Below are 10,918 nucleotides of genomic sequence, written 5' to 3'. Positions count from 1 at the left end.
GCAGATGCTATGGAGGAATACTGCTTGCTGCCTTGCTCCTCATGGTTTGCTTCCTTTTACAGCTCTGGACAGCCCCTACCACTTCCCAGTCAACTAGGCTCATTTAAATCAATCAATAATCAAGAAAATGCCCACAGGCTTGTCCATAGGCAAATCTGGCAGAGGTTTTTTTCACAATTGAGGTTCTCTCTTCCCAAATGCTCTAACTTGTGTCATGTTGACAAAACAAACAAACAAACAAACAAAAAAACCAGCAACAACAAAAAATTAGCCAGTACATTCCCCGTATGAACTTGGTTCCTTTATATTCTTTACATTCTTGCTATCCTTCATCAAAATTGTGACTTTTGTGTGAGTATTGATACCTGTTTTATTTTGGTTATCATTTACTGAAAAGCATTTTCAATTTTCTTTAATTTCATTAAAGCTGAAGTATTTCTACTGTAGGCAGTATAAAATTTGGAGTATTTCTTGTACCTATTCAATTACTTTTTGCCTACTTGTTGGTAAATTTTGTCTATTTACATTTGTGGTGGTTTAAATGAGAATGGCCATCAGGTGCTCATATATTTGAAAGCTTGATTTCTCAGCTACTGCTTTAATACCATGCCTGCCTATCTGCTGCCCTACTCTCCACCATAGTGGTCATATACTCTATTATCCTCTGGAACCATTATTCCCAAATTAAATGCTTTCTTTTAGATATTGTCTTGGTCATGGTGTTTTGACACAGCACTATCAAAGCAAATGAAACAATATGTAGAGTAAACATTGATAAAATCTTTATATTTTCATTTTTATTATTTTGTTTGTTTTTAGCTGCATATCCCCCTTTCCCAATTGTGATATGCTGTGTAATTCAGTAGTTTTCTGTCTTTGTATGCTTAATTGCTTTCTTCTGCATATCATTGAGTTTCTCTCTGTGGTTATCATGCGGCTTTTAAAGTACTGATAAGCTGTACAGTCTATATTAACATCATCATTTCTCAATTTGATCACAGTAGTTTGCCTTTTGTTCCTTCCCATGTATTTTATTTTTATTTGCCAGTTGACACTTAAGCATTTTACGTGTATCACTTTGTGTGCGTCATACACAATGACACACACTTGGAGGTGAGAGAACAACTTGTGAGAATTCTGTCCTGGGGCTTGAATTAAGGCCATCAGACTTGAATGCATAGGGCTTTTACTCCTGAGTTCTCTTGACAGCTCTGCCAGTTTACAGTTTTCATGCCACACATCCATTGATAATTGTAGCTATTTTCAATTGTAGGTATTTGTTAACCAGTTTTTCTTTTAGTTTTATGCTAAAATTGTAAGTAATTTAAATGCTACCATTTGAGTATTAAAGTCTTTTAGACTTGGGCCTAGAAAGATGAACCAGTGGTTGAGAGCACCTGCCCCTCTGTCATGAGGACCAGAAATTGGACAGATATCTGCAACTTCAGCTCCAAGGATCTGATGCTTGGCTGGAACCCTTGCACATAGTCACAGAAACACATATGCACACACACACACAAATATAAAAAAATTAAAAGTATTTTGTATTAAAATATTTACATAAAATTTAAAAAGAGTTTTAATTTGTTTCTATTTAAATAATTATCACAGGCTAATGTCAAGTTTCCCATTTTCTTAATGGCAGGTCCAGGAGTGATGGGCTCTCTCAGGGGAAAGCTCAGGTACACTGGTGGTATTCTGAAACCTAGGGAGGCAGATTGTTCAATCTTTTTTCCTTTTCTCAGTGTGTGAAAATCATAGATTGGGGAATTTTGGTTTGTGGATCTTTGTCTAAAATTTATTTGTGTGTGTGTGCATGCGTGTGTAAGAGAGAGAGTGTGTGTGTAAGAGACAGAGAGAGAGTGTGTGTGTGTGTTGTGCTGATGAATGCTAGTATCTCCTACACCAGCCTTTAAACTATGTCTTAGACTTTTATCAAATTTTACATGAACAGCTTCATGATTACTTATCTCAGTATCTGTGATTTATGAAATATAAGCACATGAACATATATGCATATATATGCTCTCTTCTTGAATATGTATTGACCCAAAAAGGGATATTTCAGTAGAGTAAACAACATAATAGGGGACTATAAGCCAGGTAAAAGACAATAGATGTTAAATAAAATCATTAACAAGTTCTGAAAATGCCAATAAAGACATAAATCAAAGTCTTCACTACATTCACTACACAAATACTGCAAAATGCCTGTAAATAACTGTAAGGACATTTTTAAAAAATGAATTCATAAGATCCATGAACTGTCTAAGAAAATTTAAGAACATGGCCTTCTGACATTCATAGGGTTACCTAATACAGACTGAACAAGAAAGACACCAATGCTACCAAGGACAGGGGAAAGCTCAGGAGATCTCAACTGTAGACAAAGAACTCTGGGCAACTCAGAATGCTAAGACTGGGAGAAAGTGTTTCCCAGGGAAGAGAACACTAATTAGTTATCCAGTACCATATGGTCAATTCTAAAAACATAAGTAACATTACACAGCTTGAGCATGTTGCATTTATGTGTTTAGAAATATTTATATATTAGGAATATATGTATATAACAACAATCAATGAAAACAGTGGCCATGAATTTAGCAGAGAGCAAGGTTTGGAGGCAGGAAAAGAAGGGGAAATGACTGAATTATATTATAGTCTCAAGAATATTTAAAACTAAAATATGGCCTTCGAGAGGAAAATAGACATAAGACCACACCTGGAAGAAAACTTGAAAATACAAAGAATGAAAATGATGAGAACATGGAATCCTGAAAAAAAAAGGGGGGGGGAAGGGCAGGCGACCTTAGATCTAAATACTTTAAGAAGAAGGAAAAGTGACTGATATATATTTCTTATGTGAGTAGGTTTACTGTAAAGGAACAAATAGTTTCTTTTTTCTATTTTTTATGCTAACAAAGTTATACTTGTTATTGTCTATAACAGGATACACATGACAGGATAACTATATCATTGATTAGTAAATCCATTGTCTGCATTACTACATTAAGCTGATTGACACATCTATTACCTTGTAACACTATCATTTCTTAAACTTTCTTTTCATTTACTCTTTTTGTCTTTCACATCATGCGTCTGGATTCTATGATTCTATTAATTTCCCTGTCCGTTTGTATCCACTCTCTGCCCTTGCAATGCCCTCTCACCATAATAAAACAAAATTTAAAAGAAAAGAAAAAGCAAAAAATAAAATGAAAAAGAAAAGAAAAAATTAATCTTGTCATGGAAGCTGTAGTGTAACACAGTGAGTCACACAGTAAACCCCTTTGTCCATATATCTTTTTTTTTGTTTTGTTTTTTTTTGTTTGTTTGTTTTACGAGACAGGGTTTCTCTGTATTGTTTTGGTGGCTGTCGGTCCAGCCCGGCCTTGAACTCACAGAGATCCGCCTGCTGCCTGCCTCTGCCTCCCGAGCGCTGGGATTAAAGGCGTGCGCCACCATGCCCGGCCCATATATCTTTACTTTCAACTGTTCATTGCATATATCTTTACTTGCAACTGTTCATTGCAAAGTAATTGATCTGGTTTGAGGACTCTGGTTTCCGCTACACTATCAATGCTGGACCTTCACTGGGACTCTTCTTGATTATCCTGCTGTTGGCCTCTGTTGTGGAGATCCTGCAGCTTTGGATCTATAGGATCGGCCCCTTTCTATGCTGCTGCAGGGTTCACAGATCGGGTGGATGTTGGGGTGGGCCAATTCATAACTCTAGTTCTGGCCCTGGGTAGTTGCAGGGTTGTCAGTCCACCAGCTCTCCCCTGTGGTCACAATTAGGTGAGCTCTCCAGCACTGCCCTTGTTAGTTCACCCCCTGTAGAGATGAGCCAGGGATGGGGCCAGTCCTCTTGCTTTCATGCCTTCAGGGTTGACTTTCCCATATCAACTCCATTAGGGCCAACTCTGCTGTGTTTCCCTGGTGAGGTGCAGGGCGACTCTCCTGAGTGGTGCAGCTTTTGCCGGGCAGAGACAGCTATCACATTCTTACCACCTCAGTCCACTAGTTAAACGAAGTCTTTCTTTGTTTATTAAAATAAGGGATGGATTGTGTTGGGACAACAGAAGAGAATAATTGCCAGGTTTAAGAATTGAATTTGAAATTGCTTGTAATGAAGACTAGACAAGTTGTGCCTCTGAAATATTGTGAAATTCACAAAAAGAGCAAGAATCTGGACTAAACTACTGGTCATAAATCAGTAGTGCTGACAGTATTCAAGGTTATGCAAATTTCAACATCTTGGAATCATTACATAGAGGCGGAGCTTTAGGAAGTAGAGAGACAAATTCCTGCGGATGTGGTGGAGAAATGAATTCCAGTTCTAGTTTGGGTATGCAGAGGCTTGCTCAAGCTGATAAACTTAAATTTTAGGGTTCCTTTCTAGGATAAGTCAGCTCCGATGCCCTTCAACAACAATGGCAATATTTTACTAGTGATTTGTAACTTAGTATTACTTTACATTTTAAAGCATCCTGAAAATACTTTAGAAGACACAAACTTCCAAATTCTAAGTGCATCCTGGGAAGGTAGAAACAGGAGGGGTGCTACTATGTAGCCCAAAGGTAAGAAATCCATTAGTCGAATTTTCCCATAAGAATAATAACTACTGTTTTATTTATTTTTTAATTTTTTAATTTTAATTTTAAATAGCTTGTTTTACATGTCAATCCCAGTTCCCTCTCCCTCCCCTCCTCCCGCACCCCCCATCCCCCTCAGCCTCCCACCCTATTGCCAATTCCTTCCACATAGGGGATATCTAGAGTCTGTCATTTCACTCAGGGTAGGGTCCAGACACTCCCCTAAGAGTCCAGGCTGAGAGAGCCTCCCTCTTTGTGCTATGGACACACGATGTCTGTTTGTATTCCAGGGATAAACACTGATCCACTGCTCAGGGCTCCATAGGTTGCCCAGGCCTCCTCACTAAAAAAAAAAAAAAATAATAATAATAATAATAATTATTTATTATTTTTGAATCCCCAGCAGAAATTTTCTCTGCTGATACAATAAGCCAAATCAAGCCTAACTAATAAGACCAGGTTTAATCAGAGCAAAGCACTCTGGAAGGCCTCTGAGGTAGCAGGAAAGAAATAACTGGCAGGTCTATGGACCAGAGCTGAAGTACACTGTAGGTGGACTCTTGAGCAGCTCAAGGGAAGGAACCATCAGTTGGTGGACTTTCGTAAAGGGATTAGAGAGGGAGGAGTGGGCCTGAGGCACAGCTTTCAACAGAACAATTAAGAGTGGATTCTGAAACAGAGAGAATGGAAAGAACACAATTCTGTGGTTGGGAAAAGATGGATGGATAACAATTTCACAGGTACAAGACAAAATTTACATTTACATGCCGCAGTCTGCTTCTCTGAGGTTTTTATTATATATGATGAATTACATATTAAGTATGTTTACAACATAACTTCAGTTGTTTATATAATTTCTTATTATGAATAAAGAAGTTTTGTGAAGAATATTTGTCAACTTTTATATGAAAACCTATTTGAGAAGTTCATTTCTGTGATTAATTACACTAAGCTGTTTATACTCACTGAAAAATGAGGATGCTAACTCTGTTGTAGTAATATGAATAACATCCTTTTCATTTTTCCTCTCTGAATTGAGACTTAAAGCTGAACATAATGTCAGACCAAAGCAATAATATTAAAACACAAACATCCATTTTCACAGTCCCTGATTACTTACTTCCCAGATTCATAATTACTTTGCAGGAGGTTTTATATCTCTATTAGAAAAAAGAAAACAATAGGCTGTAAAGGAATATTGTTAATTTTTAAGAAATGGTTATATCCTTGTCATTCATTTAAGATGAATTTTACAGAACTGAGATACTATTTTATTATATTTTGACAGTAAACTATGATTATTATTTTATAGCATTTTAAGGGTGTCCTGCTTAATTGGTACTACTGCATATATAATATGTTGCATTGGCTACCAAAAATTTAACTATAATTCTGAGCAAAATGAGAGACATAGATTAAATTAAAACTGTTGCTTTTTCCATCACCATGATCAGAAATTCATGCAGGAGAAAGGAAACATTGCTTTTGCCTCACTTACCTTTTAAAAAAATCAATATAATTCATCAACTTATTAATGATGGATATCAAATTTTCCCATAAGAATAATACCTATTTTTAATTCCCAGTAGAAGTTTTGACAATAGATTTGACAATAAGTCAAATCAGGCCTAATTAATAAGACCAGGTTTAATCTGAACAAAGCACTCTGGATGACCTCCGAGGGAGCAGGAGAGAAATAACATGGTAGGTCTATGGACCAGAGCTTAAATACACTGTAGGTGGGGTCTTGAACAGCTCCAAAGAAGGAACCATCAGTTGGTGGTCTTTGTAAGGGAAAGTTTTCCTTGAAACTTTATATCATTTTTCTTTCATTGTTGTTTACTTAAGAATTAAAAGATAATGGTTAGTAATCTTATATACATGTATATATTACCAAAATTTTAAATGAATGTTACTTATAAATTTCTGTTGTTTATCACTTCTTGGGCTTTTGGTAAGAGCAAGTGCAGAAAAGTCTATTGTGATTATGTGAGTTTTCTCATTAAATTAATTAGTTTGAGTAATTAAGAATGAAAACTTAGCCTTTATTTATTTCAGTTTTTCATATCATAAGCATCTTCTCTAAGTATGAATAGTATGCATAAGAGATTTTCACATTTTGATGTCTCATTTGATACAGATTAGCCAATAAATGCTCTGTGATGAGACTTTAACAACCTGCCTAGTGAGTTCAGACTAATATTTTTGTTGTTGTTAGGATTTTGTAATTTTATTAAAATCAAGTATAGGAAACTAAGGCTCATTCTTTCCATTTTACAGAGTCACATGTTTAGGTGAAATTGGATTGTTTATGAAGAAATTAAGAAATTCTGCAAGGAGATATTATTTCCTTCCATATTAGAAATAAACAATATACAATTGGATTTATGTATGTTCTTCATGGTTCATGTTTTCTAGGCTATTGTTTTCATTTTACTTTTTAAAACAAAAATCATCTCATTAAACTTGGACAGGGCAAACAAACATAAGGAAAAGAAATCCAAGAGAAGGCAATATAATCAGAAATCCATAAAAATACTAAACTAAAAGTTGTAAGATATCTGCAGAAAGCCTGAAGGGGACATGTGTAGGCCCTGTATTTTCTGCTCCTGTCTCTGAGAGTTCGTATGAATCTTGCTCAGTTGTTTAAGAGGACCTTGTTCTCCTGGACCTTGTTCTCTTCCATTCCTTCTGGCTGTTACATTTTTTCAACCTCCACTTACAGGGGAATCCATGAGCTCTAAAGGGAGGGATTTGATGGAGACATCCTATTTAGAGCTGTGTGTTCCCAAGTCTCTCTCTCTCTCTCTCTCTCTCTCTCTCTCTCTCTCTCTCTCTCTCTCTCTCTCTCTCTCTCTCTCTCTCTCTGTGTGCATGTGTGTGTATGTCTCTGTGTGTGTGTGCGTGTGTGTGTATGTCTCTGTGTGTGTGCATGTGTGTGTATGTCTCTCTCTCTGTGTGTGTGTGCATGTGTGTGTATGTCTCTCTCTTTGTGTGTGTGTGTGTGTGTGTGTGTGTGTGTGTGTGTGTGTAATGTAGGTCTCTGTATTTGCTTCAGGAGGAAGCTTCTGTGATGGTGGCTGAATAAGGCACAAACCCATGAGTATAGCAGAGTATCATCAGGAGTGATTTAAAACGAAACAAAACAGTAGGATTTGGTTTTACCCTAGGTCTTTGGACTAAATGCCCCCTGGTTTCTTAGTCATTTAAGCGGTGTCAGGTACAGGTTCCTTCTCATGGAGTGGGCCTTGAGTCAAATCAAATACTGATTGGTTACTACCCCCACGTATTGTGCCACTGTCATCCTATCACATTTTGCAGGCAGTATAAACTGTAGATCAAAGGTTTTATAACTGATCTGGTGTTTATGTTTCTCGTTTGGTATCCTCCATTTGTGGAGAGCAACCTATAATCTCATCTACAGCCTTGGTTGTTTGGGGATTTTCATGGGACTCCTTTGGTGAACAACTCAATTGGATATAACCTAGTCCTGGTACTGTAAGCTTTGTTTGGTAAGAAGATTTAGCCAGTTGGGACTTTGTTTCACTCATTGTTTGGAGAATTCAGTAGGATTGCCTTTATATATTTTAGGAAGTTTTCACTGCAATAGGTGAACTTAATTCTAGCTGTCTCTCCTTGAATTTCCTTGCTCAACCTCATTACCCCTCCAATCTCTACCTTATCTTCCAATTACTGTCCCTCCTGCTCCCAGTTGAAAATTGTTTTGTGTCTGAGTATGTAGTCAGTTTTAGAGAAAGTTCATGAGTGCAGAGACAAAGGAATATTCTTTTGTGTTTGGGTGAAATGTTCTGTAAATATCTGCTAGGTCCATTTGGTTTATAATGTATGTTACCTAATGCATATTTCTCTTTGCTTTTTATCTGGATAGTCTATCTATTTGGTGAAAGTGGAGAACTAAAGTCTTCCAGTGTTAGTGTGTGAGGGTCACTATTAGTGTTCCTTTTAGAACTTGGGTGCCCTTGTGTTTTGAACTGAAATGTGTGTTAAGACTGAAATGTTATCTTGTCAGATTTTTCCTTTGATTAGCATATAGTGTTCTTCCCTGTCTCTTATGATTAATTTTGGTTTAAAGTCTATTTTGTTAAATATTAAAATGGCCACACCAGCTTGTTTCTCAGCCCATTTACTTAGACTATCTTTTTTCAATCTTTTACTCTGTGCTAATATCTATCCTTAATGTTGGGGTATGTTTCTTGAATGCAACAGAAAGATGGATACTGTTTTTGCATCCATTCTTTCAACCTGTGTCTTTTTATTAGGTCGTTGACACCATTGATACAGAGAGATGTCAATGATAAATAGTCACTGGTTACTATAATTTTGTTGTTGTCTGTGGTGGTGGTGGTGGTGGTGTGTGTATGTGTGTGTGTGTGTGTGTGTGTGTGCGCGTGTGTTTCTCTTCCTTTGATTTTGCTCCAAGATTATTTATTCCCTGTGTTTCTGTGTTTGTAGTTAAACTCCTTAGTTAGAGTTTTTCTTCTAGCACTTTCTGAAGGGCTGGGTTTGTTGATAACTATTGTTTAAATTTGGGTTTATCATGAAATATCTTATTTTCTCCAACTATGGCAATTGAAAGCTTTGCTGGGCATAGTAATCCAAGCTGTCATCTGCAGTATCTTAAAGTCTGTAGACCATCTGTCTGGACCCTCTGGCTTTTAGAGTCTCCATTGAAAATTCAGGTATAATTCTAATAGATCTGTCTTTATGTGTTACTTGATATTTTTCTGTCTCAGATTTTAGTAAACTTTCATTTTTTAGTTTTGTTTTTATTTTTCAATAAAAAAGTAATGCAAATTTATTTCCTTGCTGCAAAGCACTAAGGAAGTCTATGTTTTTATATATAAGTTAGAAACAAGCTTGTTTCACATGTCAATCCCAGATCTCCATCCCTCCCCTCCTCCCCTATACTCCCCACCAAGTCCTCCAGTCCCCCACCTAATCTCCACTCTGATCCCCAGGGAGGGTGAGGCCCTCCATGGTATATCTCTAGAGTCTGTCACCTCATCCAGGGCAGTGCCCAGGCCTTCCCACGAGAGACCAGGCAGAGAGAGTATCCCTCACTGTGGGATGGGCACTCAAAGTTTATTTGTATGCCAATGATTAATACTACCCAAGGCCCCATAGATTACCTAGGCCTCCTCACTGACACCTACATTCAGGAGGTCTGGATCAGTCCCACCCTTTCCACACAGCCATCAATCTGGGGTCCAGGAGCTCCCCCTTGTTCAGGTCAACTGTTTCTGTGGGTAAAACCAGGCCAGTCTTAACGCCTTTGCCCATGAGTTCTCCCTCTCTGCCACTGGATTCCAGGAGTTCAGTTCAGTGTTTTGCTGTGGGTATCTGCCTCTGCCTCCATAGGTTGCAAGATGAAGGTTGTGTTTCCCAGACTCTCTGGCAGTGGGATTGTATGCTGGCACCCATCTTATTCATGTCTAAAATCCATATATGAGTGAGTACATACCATGTTTGTCTTTTTGTGACTGGACTAGCTCACTCAGTATGGTTTCTTCTAGTGCCATCCATTTGCCTGCAAATTTCAAGATTCCATTGTTATATTTCTGCTGAATAGTACTCCATTGTGTAAATGTACCACATTTTCTCTATACACTCTTCAGTGGGGTATCTAGGTTGCTTCCAGGATCTAGCTATTACAAATAATGCTGCTATGAACATAGTGGAACAGACATCCTTGTTGTATGAATGGGCATCTTTTGGATATATGCCTAAAGTGGAATTGCTGGGTCATGTGGTAGACTGATTTCCATTTTCCTGAGGAATCTCCATACTGATTTCCAAAGTGGCTGTGCAAGTTTACACTCCCACCAGCAATGGACGAGTGGTCCCCTTTCTCCACATCCTCTCCAGCATAAGCTGCCATTGGTGTTTTTGATTTTAGACATTCTGACAGGAGTAAGATGATATCTCAGGGCTGTTTTGATTTGCATTTCCCTAATGGTTAAGGATATTGAGGTTGTTTTCTTCACCTTCTACTATACCTATTATTCTTAGGTTTGGTCTTTTCACGGTGTCCCGTATTTCCTGAAATTTTTGTGTTAGGGATTTATTGGACTTAAGATTTTCTTTGGTTGATTAAACTATTTCCCCTAGTGTATCTTAAACACCTGAGATTCTTTCTTCCATCGCTTGTATTTTGTTGGTTATGCTTGCATCTGTAGTACCTGACCGTTTTCCCAGTTTTTCTATTTCCAGCATTCTTTCAGACTGTGTGTTTTTTTTAATTGTCTCTATTTCAACTTTCAACCTTTCACAGTTGGAATTGTTTCTTGCAATTTTTGCTTTGT

This window comes from Mesocricetus auratus, unplaced genomic scaffold, assembly GCF_017639785.1.
Source record: "Mesocricetus auratus isolate SY011 unplaced genomic scaffold, BCM_Maur_2.0 Super-Scaffold_100010, whole genome shotgun sequence".
Lineage (NCBI taxonomy): Eukaryota > Metazoa > Chordata > Mammalia > Rodentia > Cricetidae > Mesocricetus > Mesocricetus auratus.
The sequence above is the reverse complement of the archived record's forward strand: the minus strand, read 5'-3'. Positions refer to the sequence as shown.